We start from the raw sequence: 22,499 nt of genomic DNA on the forward strand, positions 1-22,499 counted from the left end.
TTTCCTCCCACAGTCCGAAATACGTGCTGGTTAGGTGCATTGGCCATGCTAAATTCTCCCTCAGTGTACCCGTACAGGCGTCGGAGTGTGGCAACTAGGGGATTTTCACAGTGACTTCATTGCAGTGTTAATGTAAGCCTACTTGTGACACTAATAAATAAACTTATTTTTTTAAACACATGGAAGAGTAAGCGCCACACAAATATTTACGGTCAGGACATCTCAAACTGCTTATTTCAATTATTTAAAGTTACACCTACAAACTAATACATTTCTACCCAGATTTGATAAAAAATAACACTAAATAAATGCCGCACAATGCAATTAATTACAAATGACATGATTCAATGTCTTGAAATATTCTGCATTTAAAACAATTGCAGGTTTGGATATGAATGGCATTTCAACATACCGTCAGGAACAATTGCCAGAATTTTACCGGCACGCCCGTCCCGGAATTGTCATGTAGCAGGGTGCTCATGACAGAACGGCATTCTCCGTTGGCCTCGGGCGGGATCTTATGAGCCTCAGACAGGCGAGGCGGTAAAAGTCTGGCAAATAAATCCAAAAAAGTGCTATTCTCATTGCCCTGTTACTCAGCTAAGATAAATCACATTTCCTCTGTCAGGACAGCACAATGTATCAGGAACACCTCTTTAGAAATTAAATATTTATAAAGAATTGTGATTAATGTTCAAACTCTGTGATTTGGTCTATCCAATCAATCAATTTTATCAATATTATTTAAATAACAAAAAGTTGTTGATATAACTATAAATACTGATCTGGAAGAACTATTGATCCCAGCATAGTGCTTATATAGTACCTTCATTGATAATTTTTAAAAATTCATTCGTGGGACATGGGCGTGGCTGGCTGGCCCGCATTTATTACCCATCCCTAGTTGCCCTTGAGAAGGTGGTGGTGAGCTGCCTTCTTGAATTGCTGCAGTCCATGTTGTGTGGGTTGACCCACAATGCTGTTAGGGAGGGAATTCCAGGATTTTGACCCAGCGACTGTGAAGGAACGGCGATATATTTCCAAGTCAGGATGGTGAGTGGCTTGGAGGGGAACTTGCAGGTGGTGGTGTTCCCATTTATCTGCTGCCCTTGTCCTTCTAGATGGAAGTGGTTGTGGGTTTGGAAGGTGCTGTCTAAGGATCTTTGGTGAATTGCTGCAGTGCATCTTGTAGATAATATACACTGCTGCTACTGAGCGTCGGTGGAGGAGGGATTGAATGTTTGTAGATGTGGTGCCGATCAAGTGAGTTACTTTGTCCTGGGTGGTGTCAAGTTTCTCGAGTGTTGTTGGACCTGCACCCATCCAGGCAAGTGGAGACTATTCCATCACATTCTTAATTTGTGCCTTGTAGCTGGTGGACAGGCTTTGGGGAGCCAAGAAGTGAGTTACTCGCCGCAGTATTCCTAGCCTCTGACCTGCTCTTATAGCCACTGTGTTTATGTGGTGAGTCCAGTTGAGTTTCTGATCAATGGTAATCCCAAGGATGTTGACAGTGGGGGAATTTAGTGATGGTTACACCATTGAATGTCAAGGGCCAGAGGTTAGAGTGTCTCTTACTGGTGATGGTCATTGCTTGGCATTTGTGTGGCACGAACGTTACTTGCCACTTGTTAGCCCAAGCTTGGATGTTGTCCAGATCTTGTTGCATTTGAACATGGACTGCTTCAGTGTCTGAGGAGTCATCAGTGGTGATGAACATTGTGCAATCATTGGTGAACATCCCCACTTCTGACCTTATGATGGAGGGAAGGTCATTGATGAAGCAGCTGAAGGTTGTTGGGCCTAGGACACTACCCTGTGGGCATCCTGCAGAGATGTCCTAGAGCTGAGATGACTGACCCTACACAACCACAACCATCTTCCTGTGTGCCAGGTATGACTCCAACTAGCGGAGAGTTTGCCCCCGATACCCATTGAATCCAGTTTCGCTAGGGCTCCTTGATGCCACACTCGGTCGAATGCAGCCTTGATGTCAAGGGCTGTCACTCTCACCTCACCTCTGGAATTCAGCTCTTTTGTCCATATTTGAATCAAGGTTGTAATGAGGTCAGGAGCTGAGTGACCCTGGCGAAACCCAAACTGGGCGTCACTGAATTCCTTCCGCAGTAAATCCTCATTGTCTAGATGGTGCCAATAACACAAACTTTTTAAACGATCAAAAATCAACAGAAATGGACAGTGCAAAATGAAAGGAAGTTCATAGAACAATAGTTTGATTTTTCAAAGGCACCTGATGGGGAGGTTCCCCCATTATTATCAGAGGCAAATCCTGCAACATACCCTTCACAAACATTTCAGAATATGGGGGAATTACTTTATGTGGTTGCAGAAAGGTTTTATGGTAATGATAAATCTTCAACCCAAGTTTAATGACCTCAGTGAGGCCATTGAGTGTGACCTATTGGAGTATGAGCTCCCTGATTGAGTAATGATTGGCTGCCCATTCAGGGAGTCTCACCTATATATATATATTGAGGAGTGTCAGGGCTACTGACACTCCGGATTCTGACTTTGTACCTGGAGCGCTCTTGGGAATGGAATTGAGTTTGTAAATAAAGCGAACCTGGTGAAGGGACACCGGCCTCTGAGGAGTTATTTCATCATGGAAGCCTTTACCTCTGCCTGCCTTTGTTACGTGACAACAATTCACCCAACACTATCTCTTAACCAAGCATTGTCTCTTCCTCTTTATTCTTTATTAGCAAGGGGAAGGCAATGGCGTATTGATACTTTCACTGGGCTAGTAATTCAGAGACCCAGAGTGAAGCTCTGGGGACATGGGTTCGAATTCCACTAAGGCAGATGAAATTTGAATTCTATAAAAAAGCCTGGAATTAAAAGTCTAATGATCATCACAAAACAACTGTCAACTGTCATAAAAAATCCCATCTGGTTCACTAATGTCCTTTAGGGAAGGAAATCTGCAGTCCTTACCCGGTCTGGCCTACATGTGACTCCAGACCCACAGCATTGTGGTCGACTCTTAACTGCCCTCTGGAAAGGCCCAGCAAGCCACTCACTTCAAGGGTAATTAGAGATTGACAATAAACGCTGACCCAGCCAGCGACTCCCACATCCCATGAACAATTAAAAAAAAATTGAAGTCAATTAATTTGAAGTACTGATTCATTTGATTTTATTTTAGCACAAAGAATACTTTGCAATCAAAGCAGTAATGTTGCTGACATTGCGAATCCTTTGACATTATCTGATCTCAGAAGCAGCTGACCTTGGCTGTGGTTTGTTGCTTGTTCACATGCAGACGAAGACTTTTCCAACTCAGCCGTGCTTTCATTCTGCGATGGTCTTCACTTTCACAAGTTATTGTGCAGCCACGGTTGGCCAAACGGCTTCTTTCTGCACCGTAACAATTGTGTGATTCTATGAATAGATTCTCATTCTTTTTCATGTGAAGCTTCCATATTGTACTTGTACGTACATTTTCCCACAAGGAGTGAATCAATGCTGAATGACTGGACTCGTTCACATTCCTTATGCCAAATGTATAAACAATGATACTCAAAGTGAGCCATTATTTTAAATCCAAGTTGCCTCCTGCATTATATTTTCAGTGCTACTGGATATTTAAATGGTTCCAAGTAATGGAGAGCAGTAAACATTCACACGTAAATGTCATCCCACATGACACTGTTTGGTAATCAATTGACTCACTGGCAGATGTTCCTTACCATTACCACAGTCGTGACAAATTGGTTTGTCTTATATTTGGAGGATATGTACTAACATCCTCAAAATGACGAAAGGCTTATTTCCTCCATGTGATCTTTGTGTTAGACATCCAGACTGGCAATGTAAGCTGCCAACAGCAAAACTACAATGGCTTTTAGTTAGTGCCCACATGTCAAAGGTGTGATATAGCCCCTATTGCCATTCAAATAAAATTGCTGTTTTAAAAATTCTTACATGAAATTATAAGTTTAGTTTGTCTTCTAACTTAGCTATTGAAAGGTTTATCCAATAAACAAACAAAATTTGTTTTTATTTATTTATTTTTGAGACAAAGCCTGTAGTCCTTGTCCATCCCAGATCACACTTGAGCTAGGTTCATGAACTGCCGCAGTCCACGCGGTACAGGTATCCCAATAATATTGTTAGGGAGGCAGTTCCAGGATTTGATCCATCAGAGATGACGGAATGGTGATACCTTTCCAAGTCAGGTAATATGACTTCGAGGGAAATGTGCAGGTGATGGTTTTTCCATGCATCTGCTAACCCTGTCTTTCTAGATTGTGTGCATTGCAGTTTGGAAGGTGCTATTGAAGAAGCCTTGGTGAGTTGCTGCAATGCATGTTATAAATTGTACACACTGCAGCCACTGGAGGATGTTTATTATAGTGAATGGGATCTCAATTCAGTATATTGCTTTACCTTGCATAGCATCGGACCTCTTGTCTGTTGTTTGAGCTAGACTTGCCCAGGCAATTGGAGATTATTTCATTATGATGAAAAGGCTTTGAAAAGTTAGGAGTTGAATTACTAACCACAGAACATCTAGGACGGATTCTCCCGTCTGGGACCAAGTCCGATGGTGGGGGCAGGAATGAGGAGTGCTTCCCGCTGCAAAGACCGATGGGAAACTATGCCAAATCTTCCATCCCCGGCGTAATTAATTATGCATCCAGGGGCTTCGTGCCATCTTTCGTGGCAGAACAGGCTTGATGGTGCATGACTGGCCATCATACTAGACTGCTATTGCAACTCTGCCCCACTATTGAAGAAAGAAGATGGAGCTCCTCAAAAACACTGAAGCTGGAAGATCCACCTGATAGGCGCTCCCCCCACCCACTGCTGTGGTGTTCCAGGGTCACTGGCGGCTTCCATCCAGAACTATAAAGGCAGTTCCAGGCTTTCTTCCGGTAAGTCTTGACTTTTGCATGCCATGCTGGTTTAGACGGCTCTGCCATGAAAGATGCTGCAAAAGCCCTGGATGCAACATGGCATGTTGTTCTGGATCAATGTGCTTTCCTGCTGGTGTAACAGAGAATGGGGAGTGGGGGGAAGATTCTGGTTGGGCCTTCATTTGCATCCCATTAGTGAGATGCAAACCGGTTTTCTGCTGTCCTTCAGCAGATTCCCAATTTGCCATTGCAGGCATCATCGGACGATCCCACTGTAAAATTAGGCTGGCCTGAAACGGGTTTTTGGGTGGCCCACCAAATTCCCACCCCCGCTATTGACCCTGCCAGCAGGGACATGGCAGAAAATTCCACCTCTAGTCTCTGACCTTTTTCTTGTAACCATAGTACTGTGTAACCACAGGACAGTCAGCATGGCTTTGCGAGTGGAAAATCATGTCTCACAAATTTGATTGAGTTTTTTGAAGGGGTAACCAAGAAGGTAGATGAGGGCAGTACAGTTGATGTTGTCTAATGGACTTTAGCAAGGCCTTTGACAAGGTACCGCATGGTAGGTTGTTGCATAAGGTTAAATCTCACGGGATCCAGGGTGAGGTATGTAAATGGATACAAAATTGGCTTCTTGACAGAAGCCAGAAGGTGGTTGTAGAGAGTTGTTTTCCAAACTGGAGGCCTGTGGCCAGTGGTGTGCCTCAGGGATCAGTGCTGGGCCCACTGTTATTTGTCATTTATGTTAATGATTTGGATGAGAATATAGGGGGCATGGTTAGTAAGTTTGCAGATGACACCAAGATTGGTGGCATAGTGGACAGTGAAGAAAGTTATCTCTGATTGCAACGGAATCTTGATCAATTGGTCCAGTGGGCTGACGAATGACAGATGGAGTTTAATTTAGACAAATGCGAGGTGATGCATTTTGGTAGATTGAACCAGGGCAGGACTTACTCAGTTAATGGTAGGGCGTTGGGGAGAGTTACAGAACAAAGAGATCTAGGGGTACATGTTCATAGCTCCTTGAAAGTGGAGTCACAGGTGGACAGAATGGTGAAGAAGGCATTCGGCATGCTTGGTTTCATCGGTCAGAACATTGAATACAGGAGTTGGGATGTCTTGTTGAAGTTGTACAAGACATTGGTAAGGCCACACTTGGAATACTGTGTACAGTTCTGGTCACCCTGTTATAGAAAGGATATTATTAAACTAGAAAGAGTGCAGAAAAGATTTACTAGGATGCTACTGGGACTTGATGGATTGAGTTATAAGGAGAGGCTGAATAGACTGGGACTTTTTTCTCTGGAGCGTAGGAGGCTGAGGAGTGATCTTATAGAGGTCTATAAAATAATGAGGGGCATAGACAAGCTAGATAGTCAATATCTTTTCCCAAAGGTAGGGGAGTCTAAAACTAGAGGGCATAGGCTTAAGGTGAGAGGGGAGAGATACAAAAGTGTCCAGAGGGGCAATTTTTTCACAGAGAGAGTGGTGAGTGTCTGGAACAAGCTGCCAGAGGCAGTAGTAGAGGCGGGTACAATTTTGTCTTTTAAAAAGCATTTAGATAGTTACCTGGATAAGATGGATATAGAGGGATATGGGCCAAATGAGGGCAATTAAGATTAGCTTAGGGGTTTAAAAAAGAGGACGGCATGGACAAGTTGGGCTGAAGGGCCTGTTTCCATGCTGTAAACCTCTATGACTCTATCACTATGACTCTACTTATGTGGCAGGTCTAGTTCTGCTTCTGGTCAGTGTTGAATCCAGGATATTGAAAGTGGAGGGGTTCCCAAAAAGGTAATGCTGTTATTTCAAAGGTTGCTGGTTAGACTATCTTTTGCTGCACGTGGTCATTTATGTGCAAGCAACTGTTAACTGCCACTTATCAATCCAAGCTTTGATGTTGACAAGCTCTTCCTGTATGTAGGCTCAGACTGCTTCGGTAACTGAGGAGCTGCGAATGGAACTGAACGCTATACAATCATCAGCAAACATCCCCAGTTCTGGCTTTATGATGGGGAGAAAGTGACCGATGAAGCAGATGAAGATGGGTTTGGCCTGTGGCACTGAGGAACTCCTGCAGTGATACCCTGCACAACCACCTTCTTATGGGCTGGGTCTGATGCCAGTCAATGGAATGGTTCACCCTAATTTCCATTGACCTCTCCTTGATGCCATGCACGTTTAAAGGCTGCCTTGATATCAAGGGAAGCACTCTTGCATCATCTCTTGAACTCAACTCTTTTGTCCATGGTTGATACCAAGGTTGCAAGCTAGGGGATTTTCACAGCAACTTCATTGCAATGTTAACATAAGCCCTCTTGTGACACTAAATAAATTTTCTTTCTTTAGTTGTGATTCAGCCTCAAGCGGTGGATGCCAGATGAAATGTTAATTTATCTCCGAGGCAAACAGATTTATTATATACGAAGGTACTACGAGATATTGGAAAAAGCAAGTATGTGGAATTAGGTCACAGGTAAACCACGATTTAATTAACTGATGTGGTGGTAATTGGCCAGGTTGGAATGTCTAGATTTTGTGGATGGGACACAACTGTGTGATCCTCAGGTCGATGCCAGTGTTGTAACTATACTGAAACAGCTTGGCTTATGGCATAGGTTGTTCTAGAGAAAAGGCCTTCAGCACTACAGGTGGAATTTAGTTTGTAGCCTTTGCTGTGTCCAGTGCAGTCAGCTTTTTCTTGATATCACATGGAGTCAATCGAATTGGCTGAAGACTGGCATCTATGGTGTGAAGGTACCACCAAGCTCCTGAGTCACTCTTATGCTGTTTCACGTCATGTGACAGGTAGCGGGAAGTGTTTTAAATGATTACGATGCTAGAATGAATGGTTACTTTCTAATCTTTTTGCTTCCACTTTTTCAACCATTTGCATCTTCCTAGCACTTCATATAAAACAATGTCCCTGACCGCTTTACAAGAAATTAAAGAGGATACTGAGTAGGATGAACACTTGATGAGGGGTGAAGTCAAAAGTTGGGTCAGAGAGGTTTTCAAAAGGCATTGAGAAGAGGAAGACAATGAAGTGGCTATTTGAATTAAATTTTAAAAAGGGTGGATATTGTTACGATCCCAACTGACATAACTACTGGACAAATCAGATCCCAGAGTAGAACCTGCTTGATAATCCTTACTTTAATTTTTTGTTTATATACATGGCGGCTACTGAACAGAGTCACAGGAGTCAACTGATTAACTTTTAACAAAAGTATGACATTTATTAAACAAGAAAAGATGAACTATAATACACCCAGGCGGCACGGTGGAGCAGTGATTAGCACTGCTGCCTCACAGCATCAGGGACCCCAGGTTCGATTCCCGGCTTGGGTCACTTTCTGTGTGGAGTCTGCATGGTCTCCCCGTGTCTGTGTGGGTTTCCTCCGGGTGCTCCAGTTGCCTCCTAGAGTCCTAAGACATGCTGGTTAGGTGTATCGGCCATTCTCCCTCAGTGTATCTGAACAGGCACCGGAGTGTGGCGACTCAGGGATTTTCACAGTAACTTCATTACAGTGTTAATGTAAGCCTACTTGTGAAATGAACAAAAAAAACTACTGCTTCACCCCAACTATACCGTTACAGATATACACAGATTTATAAGAACACAAGTTACAAAACCTATCTTATACTCTAATGCTCTCAGTGAGTACACAGCTCATGTAAACCAATAGGTGAAATGTGATCAGGCACCCCACACTCTGAAACCCTCCAATGGAGATCCCTAGAGGCCCATGCCCAGGCCCTGTTCCCAGGCCCCAATTGCCAGGGTTACCTTGTTCCAATTCAACTCAAACTTCTTTTTGTTTCCTTGTGGCCTGTTACTAGGCAACAACACAGTTTTTTTTATACCTTGTATTTGGTTCTGGGTCGTAAAACCTCCTTACAATGCAGGCAAAGTTTAAAGTGAAACTAAAGTGAAACTTCTTAACCCCTTCTTAACATACAAATGAGAAACACAAATGAAGCTAACTTAAAGCTATATCTTATTCCTAATACCCACAAAACAAATAGAAATCATTTAAGGCTATATCTAGTTCCTAACAATACATTGAGTTGAAGGAGTGGATATTGATGGTGCATCTGGGAAAAGGGTAACTAATGAATAGAGAACAGGGCTGGAATGTACAACTGATGGTGATCACTAAGATTGGCGGATGTGACATGTGGTATTTCCCAGTAATCTATACTTCATCAAATCCAACAATGAGTTAGAAGAAGGAATGTAGAATTATATAGAATCCCTGCAGTGCAGGAGGAGGCCTTTGGCCCATTGTGGACTACTCTGAATGGGGAGTCTCAGAAAATTACGTAAATGAAAGTTGGGAATGACAAAGGGACAAGACGGATTAAGTGAGTTGGCAAATCTTTGCAGGAGCAGTACATTCAGGGGAAATTTGAGATCACTGCCTTTAGATAGGAGGAAGACAAATCACAACGTATCCTTAATGGAGAGAGATTAGGGAAATAATGGAGCAAAGAGATTGAGGTGTCCACTTTCATAAATCTCTTAGAACTCATGCACAGATACAAAACATAATCCAAAAGCATAATTGAAAGTTTGGCTGTATTCCAATTCCCTTGAGGAAACAAAGTGAAGGAAGTCATTACTCAATTGCACAAAGCTTTGGTCAGACTCCATCTGAAGTATTGCACTTAGTTTTGGGCACCATACTTCAAGAATGATATACAGGTCTTGGAGAGAGTGTAGTAAAGATTAACCTGAGTGATACCAAGGCAAGCCACTTTCTTTGAGCAAAAGGTTAATGTAATATGGTCATTGTGGATGTCATTTGGGTCTTTTCCACGCTGCAGTAATAAGATGGGACCTTACAGAATATCAGATCATGTTGCACCTGGACCTTACAAGGAGAATAAAATGAGAATCACCATCCTTCATACAATATTTGATAGCTCTATGGGGAGGCTTGTACTCCAATATAGTATGCAAAATATGGTTGGCGAAAATTTGAATCAACTGATTGCAGTGTTATAAACATTGTACAGTCTCAGATCGTTGTAGTAGGCTAGATTAGTGCAGGAATGTAGTGTTAGTCTACAGCAATAGAGGTCACTTCACTGGCCCCAGGGTAGTGGAAATGGAGGCAGATGGCTGGTAAAATAGTGGGAAACCATGTTGAAGCAGCTCCCTGACTCCATCCTGTTACAAGTGAAGGCCCCAGCAGCGAGCAATTGGTGGGCTGGGGTGTGGATCGGCTGATTTGAAAAATTAAGGCCTTAAGTAAGGGTCTTCGAGCTGGGCCATCAGCAGTTTCCCAGTTGCAGGGCGGTCCCCGCTACGCGGAAAGGCTGTCAGCGTTATAGAGGCCCACTCGCAGCAGCAACCCAGGGAGCCGTTAGAACCAGAGGGCAGCACGGTGGCACAGTGGTTAGCACTGCTGCCTCACAGTGCCAGAGACCCAGGTTCAATTCCGGCCTAGGGTCACTGTCTGGGTAGAATTTGCACATTCTCCCCATGTCTGCATGGGTTTCCTCCGGGTGTTCCGGTTTCGTCCCACACTCCAAAGATGTGCGGGTTAGGTTGATTGGCCATGCTAAATTGACCCTAGTGTCAGAGGGATTAACAGGGTAAATGAGGTTTACCGGAATAGGGCCTGGGTAGGATTGTGGTCGGTACAGACTCGATGGGCTGAATGTACTGCAGGGATTCTATTATTCTAAAAAAAGCAGGATCTCCATGGCCCAAAGAGAGCACAATGGGCAGGAAAGGCAGCCCCACGGAGAGGGGTGAGGGGATATAAGTGACAAATTAAAACAAAATGTGCTTCACCAACTTAACAAAATCGTGAAAAAGTGGAACAGGGCTCTCGGAGGGAATTCCGGTGCATCCCGTAAATGAGGTTTTATTGAAATGAAAGAACTGAGGTGCCAGCGAAGCTGATCAGTGATTTACAACATGCACAAACAAAGCTGAAGCAAAAACCAGGAAGTATGAGAAATTGATAAGACAAGGAACTGGGGGAAATAAGGGGAAACTTTCCTGTATGGCCGCCCAACAGCAGCAGTATGCCTGACAAACATTGCATCAGTCACTAAAGAGGCCCATAATGTTATTTTGCCGTAAGCTATTTGGATGGCATGGGTGCTGCTGGCTTATATCTGCCCTGACTGCATGTGTACTTGAAAATCAGGTAGGATCATATCATCATAGAATGCATCAATCATAGAATCCCTACAGTGCAGAAGGAGGCCACTTGGCCCATCGAGCCTGCACTGACAACAATCCCACCCAGGTCCTATCCCCATAACTAAATGTATTTACCCTGCTAATCCCCCTGACAATAAGGGGCAATTTATCATGGCTTATCCATCCAACTCGCACATCTTTTGACTGCGGGAGGAAACCGGAGCACCCGAAGGAAACCCACGGGGAGAACGTGCAAACTCGACACAGGCAGTTGCCCAAGGCTGGAATTGAACCCGGGTCCGTGGCGCTGTGAGGCAGCAGTGCTATCCACTCTGCCACCGTGATAAATTAGTCCAGATGAAGTAAAGAACACCCTGGGGGGTGGGGTGAGGATGTTTAAAACAGAGAAAGCTTGGGTACGTAGTTCCTGATTCAGCATTAAATTGATTTGTTCCTCCACTAACCTCTCACTCCATGTAAACTCCCTTAAGCCACATAACATGGCCATCGTCCTGATATTGCTATCTCACATGCCCAACGACGTCCATGGTTTCGATCACAGTTAAGACCCTGACCAATTCCTGCTATATCCCACCACCCATATCCTTTAACCTCTTTCCATCCCAACTTCCGTCAGTGTCCGCCTCTGGAAAAACTGTCTCCCAAGGCATTTTTGAACTCTCAATTCCCTTCAGCTTTTCCAGTGGCCATGCTACCTCTGCAGCTAGCAATCTGCTCAACCACCTTCAATAAACTTTTCCTCAATCAGTCACTTGTTCTCTCCCATCCTGAACATTCTTCCTGCTACCTTCACTTCCCCAAGTCTAGGTGACACCAGCTTGTATCAAACCAGTAGAGTTATCCATCAGCAGAGCTAGCTGGATCACACCGAACACGACTGGGCCTCCCTTCCTCCTGCCAAAACTATTCCTGCTTCACAATGATCCTGGACACCTACATTAACTCCAGGCTCATTTTACTGCAAGGAAAAAAATTTTTAGACCCTTATCCTTGCCCTATCCACTCTTGCAACTATTGCAAGTACTTTGAATTCATGGATTTCATTGTCACTAAGGTTAAGGCAAGACATTCAGCTGCCTCTCCTGCTCCTTCTCTACTTTCTCCTGCATTTTCCATGATGCCCTCTTTAATATCTCATCCATGAGAGTCGTTTCCTGCACCCATTACGCTGCTCCCATTAAATGACTCACCACCCAACTTCCCTCCATGTCCCCTGTGCTAACTGACATGGCAAACTTTTTACTTTCCTCAGGTACCATTTTCGCCCCCCTTCAAAACATTTGCCTTCACCAACCTCCTCATACAATCAACTGCTAAACCAACCTCCATAATCCAAATCCACCTAGTTTACATATTGCCATCTCAAACTCTTTTTTCACTCCAAAGTCCTTGTCACCTCCCAAGCCCATGTCCATTCCTGAACCTCCATGCTCGAATCTCTCCAATTGTGTTTCCACCTTTGCCACAACACTTGGATGGCTGTATTCAAAGTCACCATGATAACCTTTGTAACTGTAACTGGGCTGCAGTTTCCCTTCTCACCTTCCTCAATACACCGTCAATGTCTTCCAACCATTGTTCAACTCTGGAATTGCCCTCTTATGTCAGTCATCTCCAACAGTGGCCTTTCTTCCTGCTCTTACTCAACTATTCTAATCCATTCATGACTGGTCACTGATCTAATGGGTGGAATATTACAGCCTCGCTTGTCCCGAAACCGTAAAATTCTGACCGAGGTCAATGGACCTTGCCATGCTCCGCCCTTTGCCCGTTCTGATTCCCATGGCGGGTGGGCCGGTAAAATTCGGGCCATTGTATCAGCTAAGTTTCATTTCATCTCAAACTCTACTGCCCATATTTTAGCTTACACCAAGTTCCACTCACCACCCCCCACCAATTTTATTGGCTTTTGATCTTCCAACGCCTTCAATTGAAAACTCTTGTTCTCATGTTCCAATTCTTTTCATGGCTTTATCCTTTTTATATACAACCTACAAGTGACCAACTGCACCCCTCTCCCACCAAAACTTCCCGTTGCTCTGATAACAGCCAGATGCATCCCTCCCTTCATCCCATTTCATTTGCAATGTTGTCATCTGCCTAGGCCCCTGTGCTACTTCTTCCATTTCAACCTACTCCTTTCAACCCTATTCAAGATCCTCCTCAATTCTTACTTTCCTTGACCAAAGACTTAATCTCCCCTCCAGATAAACTTGATTGACTTGCTGGCTAATTATGCTTCTGTGAAGCAACATGGGACTATTTTCTACATTTAAGGTATGATTAAATTAAGGCTTTGCTGTCATGTGCAAGACGATTAAGCAACAAAAATGGCCACCTTTCCTGGTGACAGCAACATGTGAAAACTCATCCAAATTAACATAAACACAACCTGTCAACGTAAAACAATAAAATGAATCTGTTATGATCTTAGTTTTGCACATAAACCAACTTCCTCATTTGTACATTGCAGTGACTGTAGAATACTCCTGCGAGTTGGAAAGAAGAAGTGACCCTTGTTCCAAGAGGAAGTTATGAAGTGACTTCCTTTTTCAAGGATATAATACATTCTAAGAACGATGCACTTTTGCTACTTAGGTTATAGTTTCTTATCCAAAATTGCAATCAGGTAAACAGGGTTTAATATTGTTATAATCAGGTTACAAGGAGTCGAATAATTCTCTTTTCCATCGCCTCATTTGAAAAGGGGGCACGGTGGCACAAATCTGTGTGGATTTCCTCCGGGTGCTCCGGTATCCTCCCACAGTCCAAAGCTACGCAGATTAGGTAGGCTGGCCATGCTAAATTGCCCCTTAGTGTAGTGGGATCAGTGGGGTAAACACGTGGGGTTAAGGGTATAGGGCCTGGTGGGATTGTTGTCGGTGCAGGCTCGATGGGCCGAATAGCCTCCTTTTAAACTGTAGGGATTCTATGATTCTATGAATTGCCCAAGTCAATGAGTTCGTTAGAGTCCATCAAAAGTCAAAAGAATAATTATGAAGATGTGCCTATTTCAAATAGTGATCATTAATCCATTGGCTGAAAACTTGAAATTAAACTTTGAAGAGCAGACTTTAGGAATAGGTGCGAAAGGATGACTGGAAATCAGAGCCAAAAATGGCTGCCTCAATTTGCATCACTATACATTCCACAGTCCGCTTCACTGGGAAGGAGACATTGGGTTTATGAACACCCAACGAGAGACAAATAAACCCCTGTGGAATGTGAAAGATCCTATCACCTGTGTCACGAACAAGTGTTGAGCTTCATTCTCTCTCTCCACCCTTCCTGGTAAACTGGGAGCTCAGTTTGCTGATCAGGACCTACCAGAAGCGTACCTTCTGCAAACAGTGAGCTTTTAGTACAGAAATTTCATTACCAGCAATCAAATTAACCAGGCAACATTAAATTGAAGCATTAAGACCAGTGAAGGAACATCTAACTCACTGATGCACTGACCACATATTTCTTTTACTAAGGAACTCTCAGCCTATTCTTCCTCACTCTGTATTCTGCATTTGTGCGTGTGTGTGTGTGTGTGGGGGGGGGGGGGGGGGGGGGGGTGGGGGCGGGGGGGGGGACTCCGACTATGAATGCATGTGATAGTCAGTGCATATTTTATTATTTTCTATCAGTTCAAGTACAATGTACCTAATCTCTTTGCTAAACTTAAGAAAACCTGTCTGATTTGTTTTTTTTGTGATCACGGCCCCTGAACAGTTAAACACTTACAGAACTGGCAAGTACATCCTTTTAAATTAAAAAGAAACTATTACAATCAAATGAGGGGTGGGAAAAGTGAGGAGTCATAATTGTAATGATCACATTTACATCAGAGGTATTCACTGATATTGTGGTCCCCAGTCCAGGTCTACATAAATAAGCCTTAGTTGTCTTGAATGATGCAAGTATTGACATCTTCCTATTTCCTTCTCAGGCATTGATATTTGGAAGTCACTAAGACGACCCAAGTGGAAGAAAACTTCCATTCATGAAATATATCACTCGTTGCAAACTTTTAACATGCATATCAACAAGTACATAGAGTCATAGAGATTTACAGCATGAAAACAGGCCCTTTGGCCCAACTTGTTTATGCCACTCCTTTTTTTAACCCCTAAGCTAGTCCCAATTGCCCACATTTGGCCCATATCCCTCTGTACTCATCTTACCCATGTAACTGTCTAAATGCTTTTTAAAAGATAAAATTGAATCCGCCTCTACTACTGCCTCTGGCAGCTTATTCCAGACACTCATCACCCTCTGTGAAAAAATTGCTCCTCTGGACCCTTTTGTATCTCTCCCCTCTCACCTTAAACCTATGCCCTCTAGTTTTAGACTCCCCTACCTTTGGGAAAAGATATTGACTATCTAGCTGATCTATGCCCCTCATTATTTTATAGACCTCTATAAGATCATCCCTCGGCCTCCTACGCTCCAGGGAAGAAAGTCCCAGTCTATCCAGCCTCTCCTTATAACTCAAAACATCAAGACCCAGTAGCATCCGAGTAAATCTTTTCTGCACTCTTTCTAGTTTAATAATATCCTTCAAATATCCTTACAAATGCAGATTATATCCTTACAAATACAATATGCAGATTATAATAAAGTCAGTCGTTGCTGACAATCTAATTTCTCAAAGGCACAGGGCGGGATTTTCTGACCTCCATGGCATGCTTCTTGGCTGCAGAAGACTTCACACTTTGGGCTTTAACCGACAAATTTGTCTTGACTGGGTTTCCCTTGGTGGCCAAACCTGTCATCTGATCCATTCCCAAACAGGCACTGAAGGAATGTTCAGGATCAGGGGAAAGGCAAGAGTAGACATGGATGATAGTGTTATCATTTAGGATAAAATCATTCATTACAGAGCAGCCCTGAGTAAATTGCTCTTGAAAAAAGCCAGCAGGGATATGACGGGCCAAAATGCCTCTCTCAGCACTGTAATCATTCTATGATTCCATGATTCAGCACCTACTCAAATAACTACCCATGTGCCACATTGCATACAGTCCAGGCAGCTGGTGCATCAATATCCATGCTACCTAAATCTTCAAGATATATGAACTGGCTCTTCAAGGAGGTCTGGAAGGAGGAGGGCTGCTTTCTGACAGCCTTACTCTGCTCATGGCTCAAACTATCATTAAGCTCTCTGAACCTGAGTGAGGTTAATGGAAGAGAAGATTGAGATTCACCCAGGGTACAATCGCAAACCTGTGACATTGTCATAGCATCAGCAGGAGCTGCAATCTATGACCATAGCAGTCACTGCTTTCCACATGGTGCTTCAGTCACCACCACTCTGGATTCCATGCACCAGGATCATTTCAGGGGGAAGCTGGAGACAACTGGAAAATCAATCTGTTTCCCTGCATCAAGCAGGCCTTATTTTCCAAGGGTAGTGATTTTGTGGCTCCATGGAGAATCATAGAATCATAGAATCCCTACAGTGCAGAAAGAGGCCATCTGGCCCATCGAGTCTGCACTGACCACAATCCCACCCAGGCCCGACCCCCATATCCCTACACATTTACCCGCTAATCCCTCTAACCTATGCATCTCAGGACACTAAGGGGCAATTTTTAGCATGGCCAATCAACCTAACCCGCACATCTTTGGACTGTGGGAGGAAACCGGAGCACCCGGAGGAAACCCACGCAGACACGCGGAGAATGTGCAAACTCCACACAGACAGTGACCCAAGCCGGGAATCGAACCCAGGTCCCTGGAGCTGTGAAGCAGCAGTGCTAACCACTGTGCTGCCGTGCCGCCCCGGCGGAGAACACATCAACAAGAGGGATAGTCACCTTTGTGAACAGTAAAAAGTCTCACAACACCAGGTTAAATCCAACAGGTTTATTTGGAATCACGAGCTTTTGGAGTCTCGCTCCTTCGTTCCAAAAATGATGAAAGAAGAATATGATCATCACAAGATGTAGCAACATCAACCTGCAGACAGAACTGTTTAGCAATATCTCACTGGCCAGGACAAGTCCATTAACCCTCTAAGAAAGAACTTCAGTCCCACTTGTAGTTTTCAATTGTTCTCTGTGTGATTATGTGAGTCTGTTTACTATTGATGTTCACTGTGCTTGATTAGTTAAGCCTGGGTGTGAATTTGGAGAAAAGCATATTGCTGGAAGTTTGAGCTGTGAACATGGAGCAGACATTTAAAATAAAACTCCTGTAAATAAAATTTCTACATACACAGAAACTGGTGTATCATCTCTGCATAGCTCCAAGTTAGAAAAGATATAAAAATGTATTTTGCTGAGTTCATATCCACTACAGAATCAGTCACCCAATATCAAAGGAAAAGGACACAGAAACATTTTAGTTTTGTGCAATAATGTAAAATGGGCAATGATGAATCAACAGCCCATTTTACATCTCTGAATTTTATTCCACTGACCTCAACTTGACTTTATCTCCATGACCTTACTCTATGAGATTCTTGTTCCCTTTGTCTTTAGTGTCAGAGTGACAGGCTGCTAATACTTGCATTAAAGCATTGCTGTGGCTCATGATCAATTATCTGAGTGGTTTCAGCAGCAGAATGCAGAGGATGTCTCTCATCCTTTTAAATTCCAATGAGTACGGGCCCAACCAACTCAACCTCTCCTCATAAGCAAATCCCTCCATACCTGGGCTCAACCTCATGGGCCCTCTCTGGACTGCCTCCAATGGCAGTATATCTTTCCTTAGATAAGGAAAGATAAGATCTAATTCTGTTGGGGAATTTGGCTGCAACTATATTCAATTCATCACTGAAAAGACTCTCTTTAAACTTACACCTCACAGCTATGGTCCTTATTGTGGCCAATAGGGATAACACTCAATAGACTTTCCAACTTACCTCTAGATTCAGTCCCTGTGCAGAAACATGTCAACCACTCAAGCAACGACTAACTTCAGCTTTCAAACAGTGCACATCTTTGCTTTCATAGATAATCTACAAAAGACATTTCTATAGTGATATTTTAAACTGGGAATGTTTTCCAGCTAGTAGAACTCTCCTGCCTATAATCATCTACAAAATTAATTTCAAAATCATTTACGATGGATAAGCAGAGCTATTTACCTGGGCAGGACGGAACTTTCCTGTTTGCTTCCCAGTAGAACAGTTGCATTTTTCACCCAACTTTAAAAGCATGATGAAATTAGTTTGGATTTGTGCAGGATTTAAGCATTGTCTTAAAGTTCTTTTTTTTATTGTTCCTAATATTAGGGTCGCCAGTGTGGGAAATGAATTTTTCCTTGACCCCCCTCTCCAGACTGCTAGCACCCAATCTTAAGATCAACTAATTCCTGGTCAGGTACAGTACATGTTGGACAGAAATTTCCTGCTTTTCTGCAAAAGCTTTGCCGCCATGTCAGTCCGTTTTCTTTTTCATGGGATGTGGGAATTCTTCAAAGGACAGCACTTGTTAATCATCCCTAATTGCCCTTGGACTGAGTGACTTGCTTGGCCATTTCAAGAGGGCAGTTAGGAGTCAACCAGATTGCTGTGGGTCTGGAGTCACATCCAGGCCAGACCAGGAAAAGACAGCAGATTTCATTCCCTAACAAACGTTACAGAGCCAGGTGGGTCTTTACAACAATTGGTGATAGTCTCACGGTCGTCATCACTGAGACTAGCTTCATATAGTCATAGAATCATACTGCGCAGAAGAGGCCCTTCGGCCCATCGAGTCTGCACCGACACATTAGAAACACCTGAACTCCCACCTAATTCCATTGCCAGCTCTTGGCCCATAGCCTTGAATGTTATGATGCGCCAAGTGCTCATCCAGATACTTTTTAAAAGGATGTGAGGCAAAACCCTCCGGTTACTGTAAGGAATTGAATTTAAATTCCACCAGCTGCTGTGGTGGGATTTGAACCTGTGCGTTAGCCTGGGTCCCTGGATTACTAAATCCAGCGACATTGCCACTGTGCCACCCTGTCAGCTAAACGGCCAGTGTGTATGGTTCAGGGTAATGCCAACAGTGCATTCAATTCCTGTTCTGGCTGACACAGAATGGGGAGCTCCTGAGAGGGGAAGGCAATGACAAACCACCACTGACCAAACTACCTCAGGATGGAGCAGCAGAAGACACTGAGGCAAGGATCTGCCATCAGGCACAGCATACATAACATGAAGAGCACCCTCTAATGGGTCATTCTGTGCGTTTCATAAAGCAGGTGTAATGCTCTCTGCCAAATATTGTATGTCATTTAGCAGCAACTTGTAAGTAGCTTTGTGACATAAATTCATGAGCTACTCCAGCGAGGAGTAGAGAGAATGTAACTTACAATTTTAAAAAATAATAGTGTCCAACACACCAGCCCCGCATTCCTAAAGGTCTTACGTTGAGACTGCCTCACAAAAGTGGACCATTTGGAATGAATTGTGAGCAGAGAGATGATATTCTCATCTCTTCAGACCAAATGGAATTATGATATAGGATGCAGTGATGAAAGTGGTTCACTAATCCAGCACACCAATTTCTCCCCTTTTGTTATCTAACCCTATTTTATATTGCTTTGTGTTACAAATCTAAAACTGTCTCAAGATACCGCAGTAAACAGCATTAATATTTTAAAGACAAAATATTTCAAGACTGATTTAGGCGAACCTGGAAGACTATAGTGTTTACAGTGCAAAATCTTTTGAAAGTCCATTGGATTTTCCAGAAAGTCTTCTTTCAGAGTTGTGGTTAGATGGTGCTTTTACAGACAATTAGAGATGAGCAGTACACTACGGTGAATTGAACGAGCTACTTATCGCACTTGAATTCAATTGCTTGAATACATTTATGGAAAGCCATTCCAGATTCGTTTGTCACAATTCCATATCTGAGTGGCTCACAGTGACAAGAAACGGTAAAGAATCAATGTTCCAAACTTACCTGAAGCTCCGAAGACATTAGGAGACTTCCCATTCCCACTCGCTCAGTTCCCTCTAATGCTTTTCTTGACTGCAGCGTATTTTCACAGACTTGTACAGACCCAGTGGGCTGGAGTTTAACCACATCCTAGATGAAAAAGATAACGAATTGAAAAAAAAAGATGCTGGCACAATTTGGAATCGAAGGTTTGCAAGTTTGTCTGATATGCACGCAGTTAGAGCAAACAGGAACTTAGAACATATATATAGCCTCATGTACAGGAAATAGAGGGTGGAGGCTTGTAACCAACGGGGAAAGAGGAGTGGAGTTTGACAGTTTTAATCCAATCATGTTATTCTTGTTTTTCAGATGATTCTCATGGTGTGAATCCATTTTGGCAATGAGTGCTTTGCATGTTGTTGTGGAGTGCCGATGATTAAATATGTTGTGAACTCAAACCTGTGGTTGAAAATGTTTCATTATACTTTGAAAGCACCTAAACCTGAGGGCGGCACGGTGGCACAGTGGTTAGCACTGCTGCCTCCACAGCTTCAGGGACCCGGATTCGATTCCCGGCTCGAGTCACTGTCCTTGCGGAGTTTGCACGTTCTCCCTGGGTCTGTGTCAGTTTCCTCCGGGTGCTCCGGTTTCCTCTCACACTCCAAAGATGTGCGGGTTAGGTTGATTGGCCATGCTAAATTGCCCCTTCGATTTGACTTGATTTATTATTGTCACTTGTATTAACATAGTGAAAAGTATTGTTTCTTGCCCGCTATACAGACAAAACATACCGTTCATTGAGAAGGAAACGAGGGAGCAGACTCCCAAAGCCACTGCTGTACCCGCACTTGGTCGCTGCAGGAGACTCCCAGGAGGTCAGTGGAAAGACTTTAGGGATGTCCTCAAAGCACCCCTGAAGAGATCATACATCCCAGGGGAGACTCCGGCTTATGACTGACCAAGGTGGAGAAGGCTCATTACGGAAGACGTTGAACACATCGAGAGACTTTCTTGGGAACATGCAGATGCAAAGTCAAGATGTCGGAGAGTGTGTACAAATCTTGAAACATTTACCGTATGGCAGAGCCTGCAGATCAGAGAATCATAGAACCCTACAGTGCAGAAGGGGGTCATTCAGCCCATTGAGTCTGCACTGACCACAATCCCACCCAGGCCCTGTCCCCATAACCCCATGCATTTACCTGAGCTAGTCCCCCTGACACCGAGGGGCAATTTAGCATGGCCAACCCACCTAACCCACACATCTTTGGACTGTGGGAGGAAACCGGAGCACCCGGGATAAACCCACGCAGACACAGGGAGAACATGCAGATTCCGCACAGACAGTGACCCAAGCCAGGAATTGAACCCGGATCCCTGGCGCTGTGGGGCAGCAGTGCTAACCACTGTGCCGCCCCAGATTGCACAGTGGACTTATCAGCTGTCTCAGAACCCATCGAATCGTAATGGAAACAAGTCATCCTTGATCCCAAAGGACTGCCTAAGAAGACATTTATCAAGCTGTAGAAAAAGGCATTCTAAGTAGGATTAAATTTAACATTTACATCTTGGTAAAATTACACTTGGCACGTCAGATGCACAAGGTTCAAATATCATTTCGAACATTACACAAGTTCAAAAGTAGCCCAATGCAGTCTACCCTTTTTTTTATAAAGTGTATTTGGTAGCAGCGTTTCAAAATTCAAAGTGATAAAAATAATCCACACAATTAGTTAAAAACAAAATACTGTGGATGCTGGAATTTGAAACAAAAACAAAAAATGCTGGAATATCTTTGCAGGTCTGACAGCATCTGTGGAGAGAGAATAGAGACAACATTTTGAATCAGGACAACCCTTCGACAGAACTGAAGACAAAGAAAATAGGACAAGATTTGCACTGTAAGGGTGATAGGTGGGGGTATAATTGACAAAGATATCAGAGACAAAAAGACAAAGGGTATGTAAATGGTGGTATTAAAGGCTGAGACGGGTGCAAATAGCAGCCCATTAAGAGATTGAAATGTGTATATGGCAGAACAAAAGTGCAGAGTGTCAAAGGTTAACCTGAGGCATGTGGCGGATGGCTCTAGTGGGGTGGGGGGAGGGGGCAGAAACAAGATGGAAAGTGAGATTGGCGAGTCCAATGATGTGTGGGTTAGGTGGATTGCCCCTTGGTGTCAGGGGGACTAGCTAGGGTAAATGCATGGGGTTATGGGGATGGGGCCAAGATGGGATTGTGGTTGGTGCAGACACGATGGGCCAAATAGCCTCCTCCTGCACTGTAGGATTCTATGATTAGTTTTTCTTGGGTAATGTTTCACGCCTTACTCCATAGTTGTGAACTAGTTAACGTATCCAACTGGTCTAGAGTAAATTGTTTCCTTTATATCTGTTAACATATTTTTTGTAATTCTCTGTTGAATATATGGTCTATATAAAACGCCATTCAGACGACGAGGTCGCAAATTTAAAACAGAGTTGAGGAGAAACTACTTCTCCCAAAGGGTTGTGAATCTGTGGAATTCGCTACCACAAAGTGCGGTGGAGCTGAGAC

General features: G+C 43.6%; 1 protein-coding gene across 1 annotated transcript in view; it reads right to left on the reverse strand.

Moving 5' to 3' along the window:
* pik3r5 (phosphoinositide-3-kinase, regulatory subunit 5) overlaps positions 1-20,180 on the reverse strand; it is a 112,821-nt gene extending 92,641 nt beyond the window's left edge. The window contains exon 1 of the mRNA XM_078225988.1: positions 19,965-20,180. The gene's annotated coding sequence lies outside the window, so the exon portion shown is untranslated. The remainder of the gene's footprint in view (positions 1-19,964) is intronic.
* Positions 20,181-22,499: the final 2,319 nt, after the last annotated feature.

This window comes from Mustelus asterias, chromosome 12, assembly GCF_964213995.1.
Source record: "Mustelus asterias chromosome 12, sMusAst1.hap1.1, whole genome shotgun sequence".
Lineage (NCBI taxonomy): Eukaryota > Metazoa > Chordata > Chondrichthyes > Carcharhiniformes > Triakidae > Mustelus > Mustelus asterias.